Source organism: Schistocerca cancellata, chromosome 6, assembly GCF_023864275.1.
Source record: "Schistocerca cancellata isolate TAMUIC-IGC-003103 chromosome 6, iqSchCanc2.1, whole genome shotgun sequence".
Taxonomy (NCBI): domain Eukaryota; kingdom Metazoa; phylum Arthropoda; class Insecta; order Orthoptera; family Acrididae; genus Schistocerca; species Schistocerca cancellata.
The window spans coordinates 408,341,921-408,355,636 of NC_064631.1; the positions used below are offsets into that span (position 1 = coordinate 408,341,921).

The 13,716-nt window shown below is 39.8% G+C and overlaps 1 protein-coding gene across 1 annotated transcript in view; it reads left to right on the forward strand.

Annotated features, from left to right (window-relative positions):
* Positions 1-2,592: 2,592 nt before the first annotated feature.
* LOC126190749 (RNA-binding protein 25) overlaps positions 2,593-13,716 on the forward strand; it is a 184,212-nt gene continuing 173,088 nt past the window's right edge. Inside the window, exon 1 of the mRNA XM_049931255.1 lies at positions 2,593-2,719. The gene's annotated coding sequence lies outside the window, so the exon portion shown is untranslated. The remainder of the gene's footprint in view (positions 2,720-13,716) is intronic.

Here is a 13,716-nt window from a genome sequence, read left to right on the forward strand (position 1 = left end):
ATAGCATAGCCAGTCGCATCAAACAACAAAAAAGTTAAATGTTTCTTTACCAATAACTTAATTCGTTATTGATGATTACTTTTACTAAATCAATGAACTGTTATTCTAACAATGAATTTGTAAATAATGCTTGTAAACTGAAATTAAAATCTTTTGTCAGTTAGTTGTGTATGCAAATAGGAATTAAAAACATCGAAAATTTGCTATTTCGAATTTTAAATTTAGACTGTCAGTGTTCTGTGTCTCTCAAAATATTCTAGTCCAGTATCCAGTGCCCAATAAAACATGTAATGAACCAAAATTGAGCAATAAATATCGATGTTTTGTAAGCTTTGGAAGAAAGATTTCGAAATTTATAGATTTTAATGTTTTAATGCTACTGTGTTACTATCTGGAGCTATGTTGATGACGAGATCTGGTGATGATAGTTGTTGCTTACCATCTTATAACTCATGAGATATTAGTAGTAGTAGTAGTATCTTTACTCATCCGTAGATTTCTTTTTACAAAGTTATAGCTCATGCCAAAGTATTTACAAGTTTAGATCAATTTAAAATAAACTAATTCGTATACGCATATATATTTACAGACTTCTAGTTAGACATAGATTTACTCCTGGTATGCAATAGTTTTTTTTACAAATAACTTATTAAATAATGTAATGCCACAGCGTTCACTCTTATCTCACTATCAGTCACTGCACACACTATACACACACTTTGTTTCATAACACTTCACTCACCACACACACACACACACACACACACATTGTGACAGACATCTTGAATGATATTTAATGGAAATGACTTTTCTTATCAAAATAACAAGGAAAAAAACCTCAGACAACGCTGCCAAATGCTTGCCAGTCGACAGATATAAGAACATTGACGAAGTAATAACAATTCATTGACAAGAATTTATGAAACTTCCACAGAAATTGAAAGCGTTTCAGGAACTGTTAATCGAGTCATAAATCTGTGGTATCGTTTGTTTTCAGATTGCTATTCTAACAGGATGAAGGAGAGCTTACATGACGTTTGGAAAGTAGGAGAGAGATGCTGGCAGAACTGAAGTCTTGAGCACGACTCTTAGTCTGGGATAGTTCAGACGATAACAGCAATGAAAGCAAATGGTTGTGAACATGGAGGTAGAATAAGGGGAGATGGCGCTACAGACTTACGCTGTAAGTTGTTTTGAAGCCAGTGGGCGGGGCCTGCCGCCATCTTGGATCCCCCAAAACATTAGCAGACGAGTGTTTACAATTGCTTCTTGTTCGTTATTTCTGTCTTGTGCACGCGATATTTATTTCATATAGTAAATGTTACACTGTTTTAGTGAACAACACAGCATAAGGAACGCAACTTCATACGTTTTTCTGGTCTTAAATGCGTATTCGATACAGTACTACGACACGAAAACATGACGCTTCTGGTCTCAGTACTGTAATTCCTTTTTGTTTATACACTTCGAATAACCGAGAAGAGAAGTATGTGCTATGAATAGCGTGCTTTCTTAATCCATTTCTATTCACTTTCATTGTGTTTGTGTCGATAATTGATAGAGCCAGAACTCCAAAAGCAATTATTGATAGTTTAGAGGCACCGATTTGCATTCGTTGCATTTTCAAGTCGAATGCAAATTTTAAATGTTCAAGTTTGCAAGAAACTTACCTTATTTCCTTTGGTGTCCCATAGATGTCTGCAGGGATGATATAAACAAGACAGCTGTCATGTCAACAAAGTGAATGATTCGTTAAATTACGAAGTAAAAGAACGGAATTTAAGATTGTCAGGCCCATTGTAGTTTACACATCTGCTTTGTTCATAAACTGTACCTACCAAGTGACATTCAGTGTGGCAAATAACAGCAATTTACAGGGTAACACGACAACACAGTGATTAATATAATGATCTAAATAGCCTGGACTTAGATAGGGAATTTGCTTTAACAAATATATATTTAACCACTGTAACAGGTGTTTCGCACATTTTATTTAAGATTTAACTAACTACATGTAGTTACATTACTTCTATATTAAATTATCGAATTTTAAAACATTAGTCCCCATTTCCAAGATATTTCTTGCCAGGACTTTTCAGTTACTTGGGAATAACAAAACAATGAAAACCAAGTGTATTGCTCACCTCCAGATAGCTCTTCGTGTTGGATTGATAGGAAATCTTAAGTCTAATCACAGAAATAAAACCATACTGTATAACTTACAGTGCATCAGAATTTCAAGTATATATAAGAAAATAGCGCTTAAATAAGTCCACTTACGAATGAAACGTGATTTGTTTAAACTTTAGACTACAATCAGAACGATTAGTACACCCATAAGCGACACAAGCTGGCGTTTTTTATCAAAACACTTCACAATTACACGGAATCAAACCACCAGAAGCGAATGTCTTGGGGTAGGTAACATGGCGGATCTTCACTTGGGTTGGCTTCAAGTTTGTGACGTCATGACAACTCCTCTTATTTTTACCTCCATGGTTGTGAAGTGGCGTCGCCAAAGTTGCATTTGGAAACTCGGCGTAACTGATCCGCTTGAAGATGGTTTACAAAGATAATTATGGTAGTAGTTGCGGGTTTACGTTGGAATCTCTGCTTGGAAGTCGGCAGCCATTGTACTGGAATTTGTACGAAGTGCTGTGTGTTTTTGTGGTAGTGATTCATGTTTATTATGCAAACGGGCTTATAATATCAGTTTCAGGTAAATTAACTGTATATGTAATGATTTATAGGAATGCGTAACGTATGGGTCGTAAATTTACTCACGTGTGGTTAAGGAGGCAGCCAGATCGTAGTTTAATTTTAGTTACCAGTTCGTTTTTGATTTGTAGCATCAACGTTTTACTTCAAATAAGTAAGGAATTCTTCGTCCTTTCAGAATAAAAAAAACGCAGCACGACGGGTATACGAAATAAACAATGAATTGATTCCACTTTGCCATGATAACATTGTGTGATTGACAATATAGTAGGGGAAACTTGCCCGCGCTAAGAATACTTGCCTCTTAGTTATACCGTTAAAAGTTCGATGGAGCGTCAGCTAACCTTCCGTTGGGCTGGGAGTTGATCGCACTCTGATACAAATAACGTTGGTGTACTCAAAGCGGAGTTGGAAGTTTGTGGTACACAATTTTACAACGTATGTGATGCACAGAAGTTAGGCGTCTTTGTTAAATGATCTACAAAATTTTATTGTATTGTCTATTGTGGGTATTTATTGTATTGTAAAAGGGGCATTTCCATGAAGAAATATACTCGTAATCGTTTTTGACCACTAAGGTATTTCTGTACTGACATAAAAGAAAGAAACACCGGTTTGTATTGTAGAAAGAAAGCAGTCTTTGACACATTGAAATTATGAACTTGAAAACTGCAGGTTGATGTATTACAACTGCATGTTGAGTACCAAGACTCATCATTTAAACTATTGTTTTGAAAGTGTTGTCATGTGGATGTCAATGAGAAATAATGAAATGTGTTGCTGGACAAAACTTTGGTAGTTTCTCATAGACCTTTTCTATTTACATTGGATTTCGACACTCATTTGCATTAGACAATATAATATCCTGTTTATGTACTTTGTGCTTCCTTTCTGTACCAGTAAAATGCTTGCCATTGTACAATTCTGTAAAAGGTGCTGGTACGCATAAATGAAAATTGATTTGTGGACTGAAGAATTAATTGTGCAAGAATACTATTCAATTGCATTATTCTAGAAGTCTTTAAATTGAGTTTTGCCTATTGATGTAAAAATAATTCAAGTTTTTTTATATAGAAGAATGCATGTAATTTTTGGTTTAATTCCCCAGTAAGAGCTCAGTTTCAACCAGTAATGCAATAATGTATTTTTCACAAAATTTAATTGATTGAGATGATTGGAAATATGCTTCTTGATATCACACTTGTTGTTTGTTTATAAACAGCACAGCCCAACCACACAGGTTCACTGTCCTATGTCTATAGATATGTGTTTTAAGGATAGAGAGCTGTGCAGATGAATTTTATGTGAAACTTTGTCTATCCATAAATTCTCCCACTTGTCCAAACAAATAAAAGTTGCATGAAGGGAATTTTCACAGTAAGTTAGACATCTGCTTTCTGCAAATAAAAGCTGCTGATAGTGGTCAGAAAGGTCGTAGATCATATTCAGATATTCTGTGCCAATAACATTTTTCTACCCCATATGTTGAAATGTTATTAATGATCTTGTGTGAAATATGTAGGCCTATATTTGTTCTGGTGAGAAAATAATACAAATTACTTCTTTTGTGTGACTGGCCCATTAATTTTCAGCTTTTGTTGCTTACAGGTGTTTATTATGTGTACACCATTTTCCAACTATTAATTTAAGTAGGTGTGTCTCACAAAGGTGGAACTGTGGTAGTGGTGACAGACTGATCTATGGCATATCCCGATGTCTAAAACAGGTTGGAAAGTGACAGTTTATCTGTGTGTTGTGAAACCAGTGAATGTGTATTTAAACCTAGGTTGTTGTGACAAACTTATATGTAATGAAGCTGGACATGTATTTTAGCTTTGAAGTTGATAGTTTCATTTCCGATTATTTTCTGTTGTGTTGGGAGTCCTGCAGTGTAGAGGCCTATGTATTGTCACATTGTATCCCTAATCGACTCGAAAAACAAAACCAGGGCCATCACTGAAATACAACACTTACACTGAAAGCACATTTATTATGGACGTTAACATGCAGATGGAACTGCGTCCTTGACATTCAGTATTGCAGAATATGCAAACATTATAAACATAAGAAATTTCTAGAACTTTCCAGAAATGACAGATACTTAATAACAAGTATTTTGCTGGTGATCAGGTTGGAGCCGGTGACTCACAGATTGCCACAAGAGGCGATAGTCACTACTCCTCACTACGGGCAGCACAGCTCATGGAATTGCTCGCTCTCCTAAGAAACAGCAATGCACTGTATTAGAAGTTCTCATTGGAGCTGTCTACAGTATCCTAGATTTAGGTATTATTTGTGGTTTTCATATGGCAGGTCTGGAGGATCGTTATGTTCGGTTCATGTTGTCATATTCTTTTCACTGTGATGAGCATCGAAGCTTTGAGATCATAAAGTGCTGCTTCACATTCCTTGAATGAGGAGACCATGGTGTTGACCTATGCCTCAGGACTGTAGGAGGGCCTCGTATGAAGGACATGGACAATGTCTCTTGACTTTTGTCTTATTGATGAAAGATCATAATCCTTATTTGGTGTCTGACACGTGATGGAAAATACCATACAGTGTAAAGTAGCACATTAGTAACTTTGCCAATACTCGCACTTTCCACACAAGTACAAATCTATACCAAGCGTCCCAGGCTGTAGCTCACTTGCAGGTGCTTGGCTGTGTAGCATTCATAGTCTTTCTCCTCAGTGTCGAGGGCCTGTGTGTGAGCCAGCTGTCTTACTTCTGTGGTCCTGGTGATAAGGTGTTTAAATATTTATCCTGAGTATCATCCAGTTAAAGTGGCAACACTCAGTGTATCCATTGTTGATTTGGACTGTGTGGCCACAGAGCAGAAAGAACAATGTGAGCTTGTAGTGTCTCTCTTCAATACGTTATGTCTGACTGTCAGAATGGACAGCATTGTATCCCAGTCGCTGTTCACTGTAAACGTGCATGAAGAGCATTTCTGCCAACATCTTACTAAACCTTCTGTTAGGCCATTTCTATGTGGGTGGTAGTTGTCATCCTGTGGGTGTTGTCACAGTGTGAAATTACCTCTGATATTAGCCTCAACTGAAAAATCTTTCCGTGATCAGAGATCACCTCTAGGGCTGCTCTGTGCTTCAAAATATTGGCTTCAACAAGGAACCTTGCAATTTCTGAAACTTTGGCAGTTGACACAGCTTTGCTGATGGTGTAGGAGGTGAGGTAGTCAGTGCAATCTATTATCCATTTATTTCCATTTGTTGGCTTTAAGAACCTCTCCAGTTTGGGTGAATTGTGCAGCTGCAGGTGGAATAGGTATCAAATGCCCCAGAGATAATTGCAGCTTATGCTTCTGTCACTGGCTTTCCTTACAACAGCTCAAGTAGTGTCTTAACAGATTGGTGGAGGTCTGATCAGTGATACCTACATCTGATTTGTTCTAGTTTTCACAAATCCCAGGTGACTAGATGTTGGAGCATTGTGGATATACTTTGAGATAGGTTGTAGATGAGCAGGGATGATGAGCAAAAAATTTTAGATGTAGGGAAATGTTCGATAAGAGTCTTCGGGTTTGACGACTGACGTAGGAAAGGTGCGACTCAAGCTGTAAACAGTACGGTGATGATAATGTGGTATTATTGGTGATTTTTTTTTTTCTTTTCGAATAGGCTAAGCTTCAATTCTTTGTTTTAGTATCACATTCGTTGGCTTTACCAACTCACAACAAAACTGTTATTTTCCAACCTAACCTAGACATCAGGAAAAGCTACAGATCAGGCTGTCTCTACAGCTAGGTTTTTTTACTGTCATACTAGTTGCGTAACTGGCATAGCTAGGGTATGTATTTATTCAAACAATGGAAAATGTAAAACAATGGAAAATGTAAAACAATATGCAATGTAAAACAATATGCAAAGGAAAGTTGCCACTCACCATACAGCTGAAATGCTGAGTTGCAGACAGACACAACAAAACCACTGTCAAAAATAAAGATTTTGGCCAGTAAGGCCATCATCAAAAATAGATAACTGAAACACACACACACACACACACACACACACACAAGACTGCCGTCTGAGGCAACTCTCAATTGCTTGAGACCACAGTCGTGTGTGTGGGTTGCTTCTCAATTTTCCTCTTCCCACTTACTCTGTCCGTCTTCTCCTGCCTTCTCTGTGTCTATATTTTCCTTTGCTTTCTTTGTCCATGTTACCACTCTCACCCCTGTATGTGGTAGTTGGTTCTTACCCCTCTCTGGCCCCACGCTAGCTCCTCCCTCTCTAACCCCACTCTTTCTCCCTTGGTGTTTCCCTTTACGATGACCTGGCTATTCCGGTGGGTTTGCTATTCCTGTATGGTCTTACCTTGCGTTTCCTTCTTTTTGGCTTTTCGTGGTCCCCCTTAGTGTTTGAGCTCCCTTTCTAAATTGTTCCCGTAGTGTGACCCATTTGGGGAAGCACTCCCTCTCTGATGTCTCTGGCTTGGGTGCCTCTACCTCCTCCTTTCCCTTTCCGCCCTCTCTACGTAGCCTTCCTCCCACCCCTTCCCCTCTCCCAGCTAGGTCACCAGCACGATTGCCAGTCCATATGGTGGGGCTGTTATGTACTCATCTGGCTGAGCTCCCTGACATCACAGGGATCACACTTCTGGTACATAAGCTGTCACTGCCTCACGCATGCCTGGGAATAGTTGCTTATCTTTTTGGAGCATTGGACCTTCCGGCTGTGACTATTGTGCCAAGCAGCCCCTGCTGCAGCTCGTTGGCATCCAAGGGGTGAGCTCGAAATGGGTGGTACCAGGTGAAGGCTCTGCACATGAAGCCTGTGTTAAGCTCCACAGTTGTGGCTACTTGTCTGCGGCCATCTCTTCAGATAGGAATAGTTCTCAGTCTGCTCCTACTTTTGCTTCCTTGACCTTCCCCTTCTTGGTCACTCCCTGGGAGGAGGGCCAGGCCCACTTGAGGGAAACGCTTTTCCCGGTATTTGTTTTGTTCCAGGACAGATGGTGAAACTTTTACCACTACCAAACTGCTCCTTTTTTCCCCCACATTGAAAATAAGTTCGGTGGTGAAGTTGACTCCCATTGAAAGTTGCGATCTAGTTCCCTACGTATTAAAATATCTTTTGCCAATCAGTCGGCTTCCCTTTGTGCTGTCGAGCACTTATGAGACATCCTGATGAGTAGTACCCCTCACCAGTCTGTTATTATGACACAGGGCAGTATTTTTCCATAGGAACCACCTTCTTCAATCTGATGATGAACTCTGGACTAATCTGTTTGGTGCAGAGTTGTTTATTTCTTCTGGTGAGTCCAGAGATGTCCTAAGGACAATTGTGTTGATATTGGCACTTTTATCCTGGCATTTGATGGGTATACAATTCCAGAAAAAGTAAAGTAATGATTTAACATTGCAACATGAAGCCCTATATCCACCTCCCACACGCTCTTTCCATTGTCTCTGTTTAGGCCATGTGTCTTGCTATGTTAGGCACCACCTATTTGCAGCGACTGTGGCTGCCCTCCCCATGTGGGGAGTCCTCGCACTCTGCTGCCTATGTGTGTGATCTGTTTTGGCCCACATTTTCCTTACTAGCTAGAGTGCCCAATCTATAAAAGGAAAGAAAGCTTCAGGGTATGACTGCCTCAACTGCCTGTCTTCCTTTTAGGCCTGACAGAAGTTCAACTGTCTTCACAAGGTACCTTTTAATGTCTACCTTTACTTCTGTTGCATCCTGTCCTCCTCCTCCTCACCTACATCCTGTCCCCTTTCCCTTTCCTTCTCTAAGCTGTTCTTGTTCCCTTCTCTCATGGAACCTTGGCCAGAGGAGAAACCCTCTTCTTTAACACCCATTGGGAATGTGGTTCCCTCTAGGATCATTTTCTGAGTGTCTTATATTTTGTTTAGCATCATTCATCTGAACACATTTCTAGATGGACCTTCACTAATGTGGATTAGGATGTCTTTTCCTTGGCTGCCATCCCATCAGCTCCGCCACACGATGCCACTAATGAGTCCATTTGACCCACACCATCCTTTCAGCAGCTGTTTCAGCGATTCCTTCTTCCTTGGGATGTCCTCGATGGAAGACTGTCCCTTGGTGGACCCCCGAAAATTGCTGCGGCTATTAACGACCACTGAAAAACAAATTTTTTTGTAACAGTATGTCGCTGCCATAGGATTGCATACTCCCTCTTCGCAGGTGTGGGCAAAGATTAGATGCGTATTTGGCTGCCATCCTCATATGGGTTGCCAGGAATTTCCCTGAATGGTGTTATTCTTATCAACCCGGACTCTGTTGCTGAGTATTTTGCTCAGCATTTCACCCAGGCCTCAGCATCAGTCCACTATCTGCCTGCATTCGGTCTTTTCAAACACGAGTCGGAATGAGTCCCTTTATCTTTCGTTTTCCGTTGCCTGGAACGTTATAACATCACATTTAGTGAGTAGGAATTCGCCAGCATCCATGCTCTCTGCTCTGAGATGGCTCGTGTACCAGACTTGATGCACAGTCAAATGCTTCAATACTTATTGGTAGCTAGCCAACATCATGCACTTGCCCTTTTCAGCCATCTATGGCATGAGGGGAATTCACTTCCCAGTGGTGAGAAGATGTTATTATTCCAGTTTTGAAATCTGGTAAACTGTCTCCTCAGATGGACAGCTATTGTCTGATCAGTTAAACCAATGCCCTCTGCAAATTACTTGACTATATGGTGAGTTGAAAACTCTATTTGATTCTTGAATCCTGGGACGTTCTGTCTTCAGTCCAATATGGTTTTTGCCAGTGCCACTCTGCAGCTGATAATTTAGTTCACCTGGAGTCTGTTATCTGAATGGTTGTGCCTGGTGTCAAAATTGTGTTGCAGTCTCCTTTGATTTGCATACAGCTTATACCACCACATGGCGCCACCTTACATGAGTGGGGCCTCTGATTCCCACTCCTGATTTTTATCCAGAACTTCCTTTCATGTTGCACTTTTCAGGTACAGGTTAGCACCTTCTGTAGCATCTTCCATACACAAGAGAATAGGGTACCTCTTCTTTTAGTGGCTATTGATGGCCTGTTGGCAGCTGTGGGTCCTCAGGGTTTCTTCATAATTCATGGCATGACTTAATTCTAGGCAATGTTCAGCAATGGCTGATTTTGTTGCCTGTCTTAATCGGGTGTGCCTCTGATGTTCCTTGCACCTGATATCTACTGTTCTCGTCATCTGACCAATGTAGGACATGCCACATTGGCAAGGTATATTATAAATCCATGGTTTCTGTAAACCCAGGTCGTCCTTGACTTTCCCCACCAGTCCTCCGATCTTGCTGGATGGACAGAAAACACACTTGATATTGTATTTATGGAGGATCCTACTAATTATGGCAGAAATAGAGCCAGCATAGGGCAAATACGCCACCTTCTTTGCTTCATCTTGCTCTGCTTCTGGAACTTGTGGTGTAGTGGCTGGTTGGAGTGCCATCTCAATTTGTTTCGGTGTATATCCATTTTTGCAGAACACTGTTTTGAGATGCTATATTTCTGTCGGTAGACTTTCTTGGTCTGACAAGTCACGTGCTCTGTGGACGAATGTCTTAAGAACACTGTTCTTCTGTGCAGGGTGGTGATGCAGATGCGCACAAGAATGTTAAAATCCTAATGATAAAGTGCTGAAGCATATGCAGCAAACTGTCAGAGTTTGAATTGCTCATGAAAAGCAGTGAAGCTCACGTAACACTAGGTACAGAAAGCTGGTTTAAACTTGAAATTGATAGCAGTGAGATTTTTTGGGAAAATTTAAGTGTATGTCAAAAGGATAAGCAAATGGGAAATGGAGGTGGTGTATTTGCCACAGTAGACAAACTCAGATCCACCAAGATAGAAATTTAAGCGGCATATGAGATTGTTTGGGCAAGACTCAGTATCGGGGGTGGGCATAAAATAATTGGATCCTTCTATCACCCACCAGACTCATCTCCTGACATAACAAAAAACTTTAGAGAGAACCTCTGTTCACTTGTATGCAAGTTCCTCAATCATACTGTAATCATCAGCGGAGACTTTATTTGTCCAACAGTCAGATGGGAAAATTACAGTTTTGTTAGTGGTGGATGTGATAAGATATCTTATGAAACTTTACTGAATGCCTTCTCTGAAAACTACCTATAACAGATTGAAATATATTGTATATAATGGCAACAAATAGACCTGACCTCTTTGAGAATGTTCACGTTGAATTTGGTATAAGTGACCATGGCATGGTTGTGGCAGCAATGATTACCTAGGTACAAAGGAGAACTAAAACAAGCATAAATATACATATGTTCAGTAAACTAGATAAAAATTCAAGAGAGTCATTCCCAATGAGGAGCTCGAAACTCAGCACAGGGGAGAGGCATGTAGAGGAACTCTGGCTCAAGTTTAAAAGAATAGTTGACCATTCACTGGGTAGATATGTACCCAGTAGAACAGTTCATTTGGCTGTCAGGAGAGCAGTGGGTGATGCCTTCAATAACTACTGTGGCCGAATATTGTTAGTTGCACCATAGTTAGTGTCCAGTCCCTAGCAAATGAGGCAGGAACTGAAATTGAGGCTAGCAAAGCAAAAGCTGAAATGCTTAACTCTCTTTTCAAATGTTCCTACCCAGAAGAATTGCTGCAATTTAATACTTGTACCACTGAAAAGGTGAATGAAATAAGTAGTCTCAGTGGTGTTGAGAAACAGCTGAAATAATTAAAATTGAACAAAGCTCCAGGCCCCGAAGGAATCCCTGTCAGATTATATACTGAATTCCCAGGTCAGTTAGCCCCTCTAAGTATAATCTATCATATATACCATGAAGAGAAAACTGTGCCCAGTTCATGGAAAAAGGCACAGGTCACATCCATCTGCAAGAAGGGTAGCAGAAGTGATCCACAAAACTATCATCCAATATCCTTGACATTGATTTGTTGTAGAATCTTAGAACATATTCTGAGCTCAAACTTAATGACCACCTCAATGCCAGCCAGTGAGGATTTTGAAAACATTGATCATGTGAAACCCACTCATACTTTTCTCACATAACGTACTGAAAGTTTTGGATCAAGGCAACCAGGTAGATGTAGTATTTCTTGATTTCTGAAAAGCATTTGACTCAGTATCACATGTATGCTTATTGTCAAAAGTACAATCACACGGGGTATCAAGTGAAATTTGTGACTGGATTGAGGCCTTTTTGGTAGGGAGGACACAGCATATTATCTTGGATGGAGAGTCATCGTCAAATGTAGAAGTAACTTTGGGTGTGTCCCAGAGAAGTTTGTTGGGTGTTTGGGACCCTTGCTGTTCGTGTTGTATGTTAATGACCTTGCAGACAATATTATTAGTGAAATTGTGCTTTTTGCAGATGATGCAATTATCTATAATGAGGTACTATCTGAAAGAATTTGCATAAACATTGTCAGATGCAGTTATTTGTAAGGAAGTACTATCTGAAAAAAGCTGCATAAATATTCAGTCAGATATTGATAAGATTTCAACATGGTGCAGAGAATGACAACTTTACATCTACAAGATTATTCTGCTTTTCACAATGAAGTGCCTGGCAGAGGGTTCAATGAACTAACTTCAACCTGTCTCTATGCCGTTCCACTCTCATATGGCGCACGGGAAAAATGAGCACTTAAATTTTTCTGTGCGAGCCCTGATTTCTCTTATTTTATCATGATTATCATTTCTCCCTACATAAGTGGATGCAAACAGAATATTTTCGGAATCATGAGAAGATCCCGCAGCAACGAAAAATGCCTTTGTTTTAATGATTGCCACTCCAATTCACTTATCATGTCTGTGGCACTGTCTCCCCTATTTCATGATAATACAAAACGAGCCGCCCTTCTTTGAACTTTTTCGATGTCATCCGTCAGTCCCACCTGATGCGGATCCCACACCGCACAGCAATACTCCAGAATAGGGCGGATAAACATGGTGTAAGTAGTCTCTTTAGCAGACCTGTTGCACCTTCTAAGTGTTCTGCCAATGAAGTGCAGTCTTTGATTTGCTCTACTCACAGCATTATGTATGTGATTGTTCCAATTTGGGTTATTTGTAATTGCAGTCCCTAAGTATTTAGTTGAATTTATAGCCTTCAGATTTGTGTGACTTATTGCATAATCGAAATTTAGTGGATTTTTTTTAGTACTCATGTGAATAACTTCGTACTTTTCTTTATTCAGGGTCAATTGCCACTTTCACACCATATAGATATCTTATCTAAATCATTTTGCAATTTGTTTTGGTCATCTGTTGACTTTACAAGATGGTAAATGGCAGCATCATGTGCAAACAATCTAAGACGGCTACTAAGATTGTCTCCTATATTGTTAATATAGATCAGGAACAATAGAGGGCCTGTCACACTTCCCTGGGGAATGCCAGATATTACTTCTGTTTTACTTGATGACTTTCCATCCATTACTACGAACTGTGACCTTTCCGACAGAGAATCATGAATCCAGTTGCACAACTGGGTGATATTCCATAGGCACGCAGTTTGGTTAGAAGATGCTTGTGAGAAACAGTGTCAAAAGCCTACTGGAAATCTAAAAATTTGGAATCAATTTGACATCCCCTGTCAATAGCACTCATTACTTCACGAGTATAAAGAGCTAGTTGTGTTTCGCAAGAACGATATTTTCTGAATCCATGCTGACTGTGTGTCAATAAATCATTTTCTTCCAGGTGCCTAATAATGTTCAAATACAGTATATGTTCCAAAACTCTACTGCAAATTGATGTTAGTGATATGGGCCTGTAATTCAACAGATTACTCCTACTTTCCTTTTTGGGTATTGGTGTGACTTGAGCAATTTTCCAGTCTTTAGGTTCGGATCTTTCTGTGAACGAGCGGTTGTATATAATTGCTAGATACAGAGCTATTGTATCAGCATAGTCTGAGAGGAACCTGACTGGTGTACAACCAGGACCGCAGGCCTTGCCTTTATTAAGTGATTTAAGCTGCTTTGCAACACCAAGGATATCTACTTCTATGTTTCT